The sequence below is a fragment of the Emydura macquarii genome, unplaced genomic scaffold (assembly GCF_026122565.2).
Source record: "Emydura macquarii macquarii isolate MOO-44397 ecotype Brisbane River unplaced genomic scaffold, CSIRO-AGI_Emac_v2 contig_77, whole genome shotgun sequence".
NCBI classification, from domain to species: domain Eukaryota; kingdom Metazoa; phylum Chordata; order Testudines; family Chelidae; genus Emydura; species Emydura macquarii.
In genome coordinates, this window is record NW_027130214.1 from 85,336 (window position 1) to 97,663 (window position 12,328).

Below are 12,328 nucleotides of genomic sequence, written 5' to 3' on the forward strand. Positions count from 1 at the left end.
TGACCGGTTGCCAGATAGACATGGAGCCATTGATCACTACTCGTTGAGCCCTATGCTCTAGCCAGTTCACTTTTTGAAGATGGGCACTATATTTGCTTTTTTCCAGTCCTCAGGGACCTCCCCCTGTTGCCACGAGCTTTCAAAGATAATAGCCAATGGCTCTGAAATCACCTCAGCCAACTCCCTCAGCACCCTCGGGTGCATTGCATCCGGCCCCATGGACTTGTGAATGTCCAATCCTTCTAAATAGTCTTGAACCTGTTCCTTCAGCACTGCGGGATGTTTGCCTCCTTCCCATTCTGTGCCACCCAGTACAGCAGTCTGGGAGCTGATCTTGTCTGTGAAGACAGAGGCAAAAAAGGCATTGAGTACCTCAGCTTTCTCCACATCCTCCGTCACTAGGTCGCCTCCCTCTTTCTTTAAGGGGCCTACACTTTCCCGAATCTTCCTCTTGTTGGCAACATGCCTGTAGAAACCCTTTTTGTTCCCCTTCACGTCCCTTGCTAGCTGCAACTCCAATTGTGCTTTGGCCTTCCTCATTTCATTCCTGCACGTTCGAGCAGTGTTTATATAATCCTCCCTAGTCATCTGACCAAGCTTCCACTTCTTGTAAGCTTCTTTTTTGCGTTTAAGTTCGCCAAAGACTTCTTTGTTAAGCCAAGCTGGACGCCTACCATATTTGCTATTCTTTCTGCACATCGGGATGGTTTGCTCTTGTGCCCTCAATAAGGTCTCCTTAAAATACAGCCAGCTCTCTTGGGTTCCTTTCCCCCTCATATTAGCCTCCCAGGGAATCCTGCCCATCAGTTCCCTGAGGGAATCAAAGTCCGCTTTTCTGAAGTCCATGGTCCGTATCCTGCTGTTCCCCTTTCTTCCTTTCATCAGGATCCTGAACTCGACCATCTCATGGTCACTGCTGCCTAGGTTGCCACCCACTTCTACTTCCCCTACCAAATCTTCCCTGTTTGTGAGCAGCAGGTCAAGAGAAGCACGGCCCCTAGTTGGTTGCTCCAGCACTTGCACCAGGAAATTGTCAGCGACACTCTCCAAAAACTTCCTGGATTGTTTGTGCTCTGCTGTATTGCTCTTCCAGCAGATGTCAGGGTGATTGAAGTCTCCCATGAGAATCAGGCCCTGTGAACTGGAAACTTTCCCCAGTTGAGTAAAGAAAGCCTCATCTACCTCATCCTCCTGGTCTGGTGGTCTGTAACAGACACCCACCACGACATCACACTTATTGTTCTTGCTTCTAAGCTTAACCCAGAGACACTCAACTGACTTATCTCCAGTTTCATACTGGAGCTCAGAGCAGTCATAGTGCTCTCTTACATACAGTGCAACTCCTCCCCCTTTCGCCCCTGCCTGTCCTTCCTGAACAGTTTATACCCATCCATGACAGCGCTCCAATCGTGAGAGTTATTCCACCAAGTCTCAGTTATTCCAATCATGTCGTAGTTTCTTGACTGTGCCAGGACTTCCAGTTCCTCTTGCTTGTTTCCCAGGCTTCTTGCATTTGTGTACAGGCACTTGAGATAAGTAGCCGACTGGCCTACTTCCACAGTATGAATCGGGAGGCCTCCCCTGCTGCCCCCTCCTCCTTCTGCTTCCATGCGGTGTCCCTCTTCCCCACTAACCTTCGGGCTTAGGTCCCCGTCCCCCGTCAAAACTAGTTTAAAGCCCTCCTCACTAGGTTAGCCAGCCTGTCTGCGAAGATACTCTTCCCTGTCTTTGTTAGATGAATCCCGTCTCTTCCTAGTAGTCCTTCTTCCTGAAACAACATCCCATGATCGAAGAATCCAAAGCCCTCTCTTCGACACCACCTGCGTAACCACGCATTTACTTCCACAATGCGACGGTCCCTACCTGGGCCTTTTCCCTGAACAGGGAGGATGGATGAGAACACCACTTGCGCTTCAAACTCCTTTATCTCTTTTCCCAGAGCCACATAGTCCGCAGTGATCCGCTCAAGATCATTCTTGGCAGTGTCATTGGTGCCCACGTGGAGAAGCAGGAAGGGGTAGCGGTCTGAGGACTTGATAAGTTTTGGCAGTCTCTCCGTCACATCCCTAATCCTAGCTCCAGGCAAGCAGCACACTTCTCTAGTTTCCCGGTCCGGACGGCAGATGGATGACTCCGTCCCCCTTAGGAGGGAGTCCCCGACCACCATCACCCTTCTCTTCCTCTTGGGAATGGTGGTTGTGGAACCCCCATCCCTAGGAGAATTCATCCCTTGCCTTCTGATCAAACGGGTCTCCTTCTGATCCATTCCCTCTGAAGGGTCCTCCAAATCATTCTCCGCCGTAGTACTTGTGCAGAGAGGATGAAAACGATTCCTTACTTCTATCTGCATGGTGGGCACATGGGTTCTCTTTCTTCGGGAGGTCACATGCTGCCAATTTCCTTCCCCGTTCTTCATTTTCGCCTGCCCGGCCTTCTCTGAATCTTGCTTACCCTCTGCCTGTGCCTGATGGAGAAAGACATTGTTTTCTGTAATGCACCGCAGGGTTGACATTTGGGCCTCTAGTCCTTTAACCTTCTCTTCCAATAAGGCAACCAGCCTGCACTTGGTACAGATGAAGTCATCTCTATCCTGGGGGAGGAAGACAAACATAGCACACCCAGTGCAGGTGACAACAACAGATCGCTCCATCTCCATATCTCTGCTCTGAGAGCCTCCTCCGCAATGCCTGAAAGGCAAACACCTGCAGTGGGCTCTCTCCGCAGGCGAACTCCCAGGCAAACTCCCTCCTTCTCCTTCTGTTAGCCGCCCCTCTGTTCGCTGCTCAGCTGCTTCGCAGCTGGCTGCTATCAAGTCACCCCTTAATTATCTTTATGTATCAACATCCAACATTACCTGTGAACACCGGAACAGGAAACATTTTTCACCAGCAGTTAACACCAGTGCCAAAGAAAGCGGTAAAATAACTTCTCTCCCCATACTTGAGATTCCCCTGTTTATCATCCCGGGACAAAATTAGCTCTTTTTGGCCAGAGGGTCACACAGGGACCTCATGTTTAGCTGATTACCCTTTCACTCTTCCCAAATTTTGTTCAGAGTCACTGCTTCCCACGATAGAGTCCCCCATTGTGTAAGCATCGCCTACCTTCTTTGTTCTTAGAACATATATTGTTGGCCTCGACCCAGTTTACCAACCAATCCAGATTGCTCTGAATCAGTGACCTGTCCTCTTCATTATTTATGATCTCCCAATTTTTGTGGCATCTGCAAAATTTATCAATATTCAAGTATGAGAAGGGTAAACAGCTGGGTTGCTGATGGGTGTGTCTGCTCACCCTTGTCAGTTAACAAGGCAGAATAACGAAACCACTGTACTTGGTATGTCTCAGAGAAAGCTGGGTGCCTTCAGGAAAGTCTTACCTTCAGCAAATTCCCAGCCTGGCATGATAGTGTCTGTTTCCATGGGGAAAACATGGCTCCTTTCCAGCAGAGGAATTGTATCGAGGTTCAGACCTATGGTCCATCTAGTCCAGTGTCCTCTCTGTGACAACAATAATCCCAGGCCTGCCAAAAAAGGAGTTGGGGGGATAACCTAACCTTCATAAAGATATCACCTTAATGCCTAACAGCTACAGATCAGCTTGTGCCCTGAAGCAGGTGTATAGGCTTTCAAATATATTTATTTAGCTGTAACTATTGTAATGGAAGATCCTTAGTATTCATGAGAGTGTCCTATACATTTCCGATTCTTGCTTAGCTCCTGCCCTCAATTTCATCTTGTGGTAATGAGTTTCTGTCTAATTATGCACTGAGGGAAGAAAGCATTCTTTTTTTAATCAGTTTTGAATTTGCCATGTTTCAGTTTAATTGAATGTCCTCTTGACCTTGTGTTATGAGACATGGAGAACACGTCTTTGCTATACTCTCTGCCAGTCTGTATTTTACTTAAGACCACCAGAAAGCTTTCAACACCTGCACAGCCCACATCTGTGTGATTCTGATGTCCTATACTCCCTACCTCTTCACTGCTCTGACACACAGGTTCAGTCAGGGCATCGCTGCCCATGTTCACATACTCTTGGCCAACATGTATGTCCTTGTGCCCCCCATGCTCAATCCTATCATTTATGGGGTCAAAACCAAAGAGCTTCGTGACAAAGTGGGAAAATACACCTGCAGAATGTGATTGCCTGGGGCCACTGACTTTAAACCTGCATCACAGGAGGGAGAAAGGATGTGTCGTCTTTAATCAAGGGTGCTTTGTCCAAATTTACACAAAAAATAAACAAAGATGCAACCTCAGGCTTTCCACATTAATTCTGGTCAAGTTCCCTTTTCTAATGCAAGTGACCTGTTGTCTGTGAAGAGTTTCCCACGTGCCCTCTGTGAACAAAGGGATTCAGTGTTTCCCAGATAGCACCCTGCTTAGACACTGCAGAGTAGCACAGTCTGTGACATTTTGGGCAGCACCTAGACCAGTAAAGGGGTCTGTCCCAATCTGCCTTGTAACCTTGGGGGACTTAACACTGTGCTGTTATGGCTCACGGTCCTGACACCAGTATCCAGCCCAGAAGCATCATGGTCTCACCCTGTCTTTCAGCAGCCGACTTATTCCTTGCATCAAAGGGAAGTCCTTCTGGGGTTTCCTCCATTTGATCCCATGCTGGTGGAGGACACTATTTGAAGGACATTACTGCCTGGGAAGGAGTGGGAATTTAAAGCAATCTGGCTGGGAGGGCAGATCCTGAATTCAGGAGAGTTGGGAAAATCCACAAGGGGAGCTCTGGACCGGCTGTCTTCATTTGCTGTTTTCGGTTTGAAACATCTGCCAACCCTCCGGCAGGGCACAAGTACCAGGACTGAGGTTCTGATTTTGAATTTGATTATCCGCTCATAGCTTTGTGGCTAATGTGGAGCAACTCCTGCTGGGGCTTGTAGCACAGTTTGGATTAAACAAAAAAATCTGCATGTCTGATGAAAGCTTTCCTTTGTTATTTGATGTAGAGACCAAAGTATTAATAACAAAGGCTTTGTTTTAATATGTAGTTTGGGCTACTCTGGGTCTATTTTTTAAGGGACTTTGAGCCATGGACTCAGTAGAAATCTGGCAACCCTGCTTAGGGCAGAGCTAAGGAGACAGCAGCCGCCCGAGTGGAGGACGTTGTGTGACCGCTCGATGATCTGTCAGTTGACACTGACCTTCAGCAGAATTCTGTACATGAGTGGCGTTGGCGGGAACACATAGAAAAGATGGTCCTTCCAAGGGAGAAGGAATACGCCTGCAACGAGCCCGGGCTGTGGGTCCGGAAGGAGCAGAACTACAGACATTTCCCATTGTGCCATGTTACGAACAAGCCTGTATGGGAAACACGCCATCTTTGGAAGATGTTCCTGACGGTGTCCAGGTGAATGGATCACTCATCGTTGGAGAAGGATCTTCTGAAATGATCCATAGCTCATTCTGTGTGCCCGGAAGACAAGAAGTCTCAAGATGGATTGAGGGGTCACACAGAATTCTCATAGGCGGAGGGCTTCCTGGCACTAGGGAGAGGAGCGTGCTCCACTTTGTCTGTTTATTTAGGACATTGCTGTGGTGTTGTCTGTAAGAACCAATACGCATTTGTCCTCAGTGGTTCTGGAAAGATTGATGGGAAAGCCACACCACTCTGAGCTCTCTGACGTTGACATGCAACAAGAGCTCTGCTCCACAACAAAGACAAGGCCTCTGTAACTATGGGGCCATATGCCATAGGTGTTTCAGGCACTGTCTTGCATGGAGGTAGCATGGTTTCTGTGACTTTCTATCATAGTTCCCCTTGCCCAAAGCCAGGTCTCTGAAAGGAAGGCTCTGGCCTGGACCGAGTTGAGGACTGCCCCTCTGAAATCTATTGAGAGAGGTGAGAGAGTTAACTTCTGCACATTCATTAGGAGGCCTATCTTCTTGAAGGTTGTCCATATCAAGCTTACATTGGACTTCACCTGTGCCCTGATGCAGCCCATGATGAGTCAATCGTCAAGGTGAAGGTAAACCTGGACCCTTTTTTCATCAGGAAAGCTGCTACGACTGCCATGCACTTGGTAAATACGTGAGGAGCTGTTGACAGGCCGAAGGGGAGGACAGTAAACTGGTAGTGAACTAGAAATGGGCAGAATCTTCTGTGACTCTGAAGGATTGCAATGTGAAAGTACACATCCTTCAAGTTGAGGGCAGCATACAGTCCCCTGCATACAGAGAATGGATGATGGAGGCCAGGGAGACCATGCAGAACCACCCTATCTTCATGAATCTGTTGAGGTTTCACAGGTCCAGAGGAACCTCCTCTACTGCTCCCAAATTTAGAGGCTTTTGCAACTCATGGATTAGAATTGCTCATGAAAAGGGTCCCTGATGAGGGATGGAGAGGGAAGGTGAGAAGGAGGGGAACAATTGACCCGTAGGGAGTATCCCCATCCTACCGTGATTAGCACCCTACGTTCTGAAGTAATATGGAACACCCGATAGAAGTGGGATAACCAGTCCAAAAAATACAGGGGATTAGATCCAGATACCGTTCTGGTGTGCCATCTTTAGTCGCACCCTCAAAAGATCTGCTTTGAACCCCATGATTGTCTCGCAGGCCCAGGCCTGTGGGTCGACGAGGGAGGAGGCCTTCTCTTATTGCTCCAGCCACTTCTCCTAGTAGAGTCTTGCCTCAGTTAAGTCTGGTAAAAGCGAAGCGAGACAAGGTTCGTGATATGAAATGCTTCCTCTGAGGGGCTGGGGTCTGAAGACCTAAAGACTTCAGAGCGGCCCTCGAGTCTTTCGGGCTGGTGGAGCTTTAAATCAGTTTGTTCCAAAAAGAGGAACGTGCCCTCATAGGGGAGGTCCTGGGTGGATGTTTTGCTGCACCTTGGATGGAAGGCCAGAGGCCTGCAGCCATGAACTCCTCTGCATTGTCACGGCCGAAGCCACGATTCACAGGACTGAATCCATAACCTCCAGTGCCGCTTGCAGAGAAGATTTTGCTACTGTCCTGCCTTCCTCAACTAAAGCTGAAAATTCAGCCCTAGACTCTTGTGGGAGCAATTCAGTGAATTTTGTTTAACTCTTGGGGGCTCTAAGCCATAGAGGCTGAGGGGCGCCTGCTGATATGAATTAGAAGCTGGAGCCCCCCGTGGAACATATCTTCCTGCCAAAGAGATCCAACTTCTTGATGTCCTTAGCTTTAGGTGTGGGCCCTTGCTGCCCCTGCCTCTCCCTGTCATTTATTGCAGAAACTACTAACAAAGTTGGGGAGGGTGACTATGACCAGATCTTAAAAACTCCATTGACGGGGACTGTACAACCACCCCAGGTAAGCTGTTCTAGTGCTTAACTCTCCTTATTCTCAGAAAATGTTTCCTAATATCCAAGAAAAATCTCCCTTCCTGCTAACTGAGCTGATTAGTTCTTGTACCACCCTCAGTGCACATGGAGAACAATTAATTACCATCCTTTTTATAATAAACCTTTTCAGATTTGAAGACTCTTATGTCCCCACTCAGCCTTCTCTTCACAAGACTAGGCATTCCCAGTACTTTCTATCCTTTCCTCACGAGTCAGGTTTTCTAAATCACTTGCAATATTTTGTTCCTCTCCTCTGGACTCTCTCCAGATTGTCCATCTCTTTTCTAAAGCGTGGTGCCCAAATGTGGACACAGCACTCTAACTACAGTCTCACAAGTGCAGAGTATAGCTGAACAATTATCTCCCATATCTTACGTACAACACGTGTTAATACACCCCAGAATGGCATTTGCCTATTTCTCAGCTGAATCACTTTGTTGACTCATATTTGTGATCCACTATATCCCCCAGATCCTCTTCAGCAGTACAACTGCCCAGTCAGTTATTCCCCACTTTGGAATTAGACAATCATAGAAGATGAGGGTTGAAAGGAATACCAGGAGGTCATCTAGTCCAACACCCTGCTCAACTCAAGACCAATCCCAACTAAATCTTCCCAGCCAGGACTCTGTCATTCCAAGCCTTGAAAACCTCTAAGGATGGATATTTCACCACCTTCCTAGATAACCCATTCCAGTATTTCACCACCCTCCTAGTGAAAAAAGTTTTCCCTAATACCTAACCTAGACCTCCCAAACTGCAACTTGAGACCATTGCTCCTACTTCTGCCAACTGCCACCACTAGGAACAGTCTAGCTGCATCCTCCCTGGAATCCCCCTTCAGGTAATTGTAGGCTACTATCAAACCCGCACCCCTCACTCTTCTGTTCTGCAAACTAAAGAAGCCTAGTTACCTCAGCCTCTCTTTATAAGTCACTTTCTTCAGCCCCCTAATGATTTTTGTTGCCCTCCACTCCATCTCTAGTTTGTCTACATCCTTCCTGTAGTGGGGGGCCCAAGACTGGACACAGTACTCCAACTGTGGCCTCACCACTGCCGAATAGAGAGGAAAAATCACTTCCCTCCATCTGCTGGCAATGCTCCTACTAATGCAGCCCAATATGCCGTTATCCTTCTTGGCAACAAGGGCACACTGTTGACTCATATCCAATTTCTTGTCCACTGTAACCTCCAGGTATTTTTCTGCAGCACTGCTGCCTAGTTCATCGGTCCCCAGGCTGTAGCAGTGCATGGGATTCTTCTGTCCTATTTGCAGGACTCTGCACATGTCCTTGTTGAACCTCATCAGATTTCTTTTTTTTTGTCGCAATCCTCCAATTTGTCAAGGTCATGCTGTATCTTATTTCTGTCCTGTAGTGTATCTGCCACTGCCCCCAGCTTAGTGTCATCTGCAAACTTGCTCAGAGTGCAATCCAATCCATTCTCCAGATCATTATTGAAGTTGAACAAAACTCTTCACTTCTAAGGTCACTTCATCCAACTCATATGTGTTTGCTACCAATCAAATTCAACAAAATAAATGAAACATGAGAGGAACTTTTAAGTTTATCCTGGCACTCACGCCACTCAGTGTGTAGCTCTGTCAGGGTGTTTCACATTGCAGTTGCACACAGATGGCAGATCGCTCTTTCTCACATGCCACGTCTGCTCCGCCTCACCTGTAAAAATGCACACCACTGCTAGGGCATGCCAGGAATTGCATTTCTACTCAGGGGCTACACAGCCCCCCACCGCACGGCCCTCCCGGAGACAAACAACAAATAGACTCAGCGTTGCTTTCCCTCCCAGCACAGGATCCACAGCTACTCCTCAGACTCCCCTGTCCTTTTCTCCAGATATAGATGGCAGAGAATTTACATGGAAGAGGAACCCCACCAATGCACTGAATGTGGGAAAAAGCTTCATTCAGAGCTCACAACTTTAATGGCCATCAGAGACTGCACGTCAGGCGGAATCTAATGAAATCTCTCCCTTTGGAGCATTCAGAGTTTTGCCCTGCCTTGGCAGATGAAATGGTTCATCAGGAGAGACTTCTGGCAGACACTGACGGTGGTTTGGAGCTGGGCTATTGTTGTTGGCACCTCTGTTTGGAAGTATAGAAAGGCTTTTCCTTAATACTACAATTATTTATCTGTGACAAAACCGAAGTAGGATGCAGAATAGCAGCAATTCTTCATGTCTTCGCTCAAGTCACAATTATGGCCTGTCCTCACTTCACCCTTTTAGTTATAAACACAGACATATTGTTTCTTTCCCATCCTGCTTACGCTTTCCAATCTGGAATGACCTTTCTATGGGCTTCAGGGGTCTTTTAAAGCTGTATTGAGCTCTCTAAAAATGAAAGTGGCCAATGATGGAGATAAGTTTTCAGCTATTATCTGTCTGCTCCTTTGGACTTGTCCTGGGTATAGTTGTCCTAGCGGTTCTTTCTTGGCTTTTCTCCTCTATGTTTCATGTCTTGCTACTCTGTATTTTGAGTCATGGCCTCCACTCTTCTCCCATATGCTGTATTGCAGGCCTTGATGAGTCAATGAGCCTAACAGGGAAGACCCGGTTTTGTTCAACATATTTATTAATGATCTGGAGGATGGGGTAGATTGCACCCTCAGCAAGTTTGCGGACGACACTAAGCTGGGGGGAGTGGTAGATACCCTGGAAGGTAGGAATAGGATACAGAGTGACCTAAACAAACTGGAGGATTGGGCCAAAAGAAATCTAATGAGGTTCAACAAAGAAAAGTGCAGAGTCCTCCACTTAGGAAGGAAGAATCCCATGCACAGCTATAGACTGGGGACCGACAAGCTAGGCAGCAGCGCTGCAGAAAAGGACCTGGCGGTAACAGTGGATAAAAAGCTGGATATGAGTCAGCAGTGTGCCCTGGTTGTCAAGAAGGCTAAATAGCATATTGGGCTGCCTTAGTAGGGGCATTGCCAGCAGGTCACGGGAAGTGATTATTCCCCTCTATTCGGCATTGGTGAGGCTGCATTTTGAATATTGTGTCCAGTTTTGGGCCCCCCACTACAAAAAGGATGTGGACAAGTTGGAGAGAGTCCAGCGGAGGGCAACCAAAATGATGAGGGGTCTGGAGCACAGGACTTATGAGGAGAGGCTGAGGGAACTGGGCTTGTTTAGTCTGCAAAAGAGAAGACTGAGGGCGGATTTGATAGCGGCCTGTAACTACCTGAAAGAGGGTTCCAGGGAGGATTGGGCTAGGCTGTTCTCGGTGGTGGCAGATGACAGAACAAGGAGCAACGGTCTCAAGTTGCAGGGGGGGAGGTCTAGGTTGGACATTAGGAAAATGTTTTTCACTAGGAGGGTGGTGAAGAACTGGAATGGGCTACCTAGAGAGGTGGTGGAATGTCCATCTTTAGAGGTTTTTAAGCTGAGGCTTGACAAAGCCCTGGCTGGGATGATATAGCTGAAGTTGGTCGTGCTTTGAGCAGGGGGTTGGACTAAATGACCTCCTGAGGTCCCTTCCAACTCTAATATTCTATGATTCTATGATTCTATCTATATCTTATCCAAGGTCCCCTAAGATAGGCTGTGACTTCATTCAGCGCCTTTCTCTTTGAAGTTATAGTTGCTATACCTTGAAAGCTCTGCACTTTGTGCCTTCCTAAACTCACTGCCGTGTTCTCCGGCTCTTCTCAAAATCTGCTCGCTTTGCTCCAAGTAGTGTAATGCCAGTATCACGGATATTTCTATTGGGTGGCAGCATATAATGCTTTGAGCTCTATCAATAATTTTTTCTAAGTCATCTCTCATCTTTAGGAAGGTACAGAAGACAGGCTTTAGAAATGGAATGGGTTCTTTTTGTCTCCAGTTTAAAGGTTTAAAGCTTATGTTAATTCTTCTGTCATGGCTCTCTTTCTCCCTCTCTTTCTACCTTACCTCAGGACAGGCAGGTACCACATCCCAGCAGCCAGCCTAGATCTCTCCTTTCTGCTCCCCTGGTCCCTGCCAGCAGCTGCTCTGTCCCTGCTCTTGGAATTCCTTCGTTCAGCCAGGAGTACCATCCTTTCTCCTCTGCCTCCATGCAGCAACTGACTCTGCTCAGGTACTGCAGCTCCTTTTAGTGAGGCCTGCTGTGTTCTGATTGGCTGCTACCTGCAACCTCTCCCTGATTGGTTGTTTTCCCCACAGCCACTGTAGGCAGCCAGGAGAACTCACCTCTACTGCTCTTTCTGCGGCAGCATGTGGTAGGACCATGAGACCTCCCTGGGGGGCTTTAGGGCATGGTACACCCCAACACAAGGAGACTTCAGAGACTGACAAGGTTGGGAAGGAACTTCCACAATCCTGACAGCTCCAGACTGATCTCATCAACATTGGTTCACCACCATTCTAGGTCTTTCGGTGGACACTCAATCAGCCTGCCCCTGGTCCCACATCTAATTATCCAGGACCACGGTTGTGTACATAATCCGAACCTCGAGTCCCTGCATCTCTTGGCCTGTAAACTCCATGGCTGAACACCTTAGAGTTCACATGCTCTGGACCCACTAAAGAGATCCTTCTAGGGAGTAAAAAACCATCCAGTTGAGTGATGTACCTGGCAAAGTGGAAGAGGTTCTCGATCTGGCATGTGCAGAAAGGTGTTTCACCCTTGAAGTCATCTACACCATTCATCCTGGACTACTTACTGTTAGAAATAATCAAACAGGTTGTTCCGGGGGTGGTTAAAGGTAGTTAAAGGCTGCTATTAAATCCCCTGTCATTCTTCTCTTCTGCAGACTAAACAAACCTAGTTCCCTCAGCCTCTCCTCATAAGTCATGTGCTCCAGCCCCCTAATAAGTTTTGTTACTTTTTACTAGCTGTCCATGTTTGCTTAAAATCCCTTACATGATATATTTTTACACATTTATATTTAAATTCCCATTTTGTACATTTAGAAACAGTCAAGTTTTAATGGAAACCCCTTATTCCCTTTTGTAAATCTGACCAATTGTTTAGTAATGAAATGATTTAAATCAGATTGTCT